Raw genomic sequence first — 1,548 nt, forward strand, 5'->3', positions numbered from 1 at the left:
GTTCAAAGAAAAGTCTGGGAGAAAAAAAAAAAAAAGAAAGAAAAGAAACAAAACAACAAAAGGTAACCAAACCCAAGTTGGAGGAAAAAAAGGTTTCATACAATACAATACCAAAAAAGCAACAGGAACACACGAAAGGCACAAGCTGGTGGCAGGTAACATTGTGGTAGGTCCTTCCAGCATCAGTCAGGTAGGTGTCTTCTGATCTGTTATCTCAAGGTTGTTTACAGAGGTGGTAACTTTAGCAGGAGTCTCTCACAGGAGGCCAGGCAGGCTTCAATCATTGGTTTGGGATCTGTTTGTACCTGGTAGGTACCCAGCTCGGCATCCAGGTGTTCTTTTTTTTTTTTTTTTTTTGACATGTAGGCATCCAGCTGGCTGTCCAGCTGCTCCTTGATCAGGACAGGGCGAGCCAGCCACCTCTCCCTCATCCACCCTGTCCTCTGCCTCCAACGCTTCCTCTTCCCGACCTATCTAACCTCGACCTCCTACCACCGATTCTCCCAGACCTCCATGACCTTGAATACCACCTCTTTTTAAGCCCATTTGGGGAGCTAAGGCTTGTCCACCTCGGAGCAGGTTTTGACCTTGGAGAGACACCTAAGTAGGGTTCTTGTGGCTCGTTCCCCCGTAGTCCTCCTCTGGGCAAGCCTCTCTGAATTAAGGACAGACCTCGTCCCCGATCGCTCCCCTGGCCAGGCCCCATGGGCCGGCCTAACTGTGCCTGGAGCTTCCTCTTACCCAGGCGCTGCTTTAAGCTCTCCTGCTTCAGTGTCAATGCTGCCAGGACAGAGGGTCCGCCCTCCACCTGCTGGGCCAGTCTTCTGTTTCTGGCACTGGCTCACTGCTGCTGTTGCTGCCTCGAAGCCCGAATAATCATGGGCACCAGCTGTTTGTTCTTCAGCTTATTAGTAAAGCGCTCATTGAGAGACCTCTTGGTGGTGCGTTTAAGCACAGCTTTCGGTGCAGCCATCTTCAAACTCTGAGGATGGGAGGAAGAGGAGGCCAGTGTTCCTCCGAGGGCTGCCACCTCTGTTGCGGAAGGCAGGCCAGGGCCGCCGAACCTGAGTGGATGGTGACGAGGCTCTGGTTAGCTTGTGTGGGGTTGGGTCGGTGTGTGAGCGGTACACTGCTAGGTGAGTTCGCTGTCACTGGCTGGCTGGCTGGTCAGCGAGTCCACCTGCTCGCCTTGCCGGCCCTTTCCTGCCTCTCGTCTGTGCCACCACAGCCGCTGCCAGCTCCTGCTTGGTGTCCAAACAAAATGCACTGTTAGATCCCTTGCTATGTGATGACCTTGACTTATGCTGGCTTGTCAGATTCTGCTCCCCTTAATATGGGGGGGGGGGAATAATGGGGGAATAAGGACACATACGTAACACCTTAATCAATAAAGAAATTAAAAATAAAATAAAATCAATAAAAACATGTAGCAATGGGGCCTTATGTTCAGATAAAGAAAAAAAAAAGAAATGAAATAAAGAATGTGGGAGAGAAAAGATGACAGAAATTCTTCCTTATTATTAGTAAGCCCCTTACAGAGTTGTACCC

The 1,548-nt window shown here is 50.2% G+C and overlaps 1 pseudogene; it reads right to left on the minus strand.

The window, feature by feature from the left end:
- Window positions 1-224: 224 nt before the first annotated feature.
- Window positions 225-973, minus strand: LOC103284253 (chromatin target of PRMT1 protein-like; annotated as a pseudogene).
- Between the last annotated feature and the right edge of the window lie 575 nt (window positions 974-1,548).

This window comes from Eptesicus fuscus, chromosome 9 (genome assembly GCF_027574615.1).
Source record: "Eptesicus fuscus isolate TK198812 chromosome 9, DD_ASM_mEF_20220401, whole genome shotgun sequence".
NCBI lineage: Eukaryota > Metazoa > Chordata > Mammalia > Chiroptera > Vespertilionidae > Eptesicus > Eptesicus fuscus.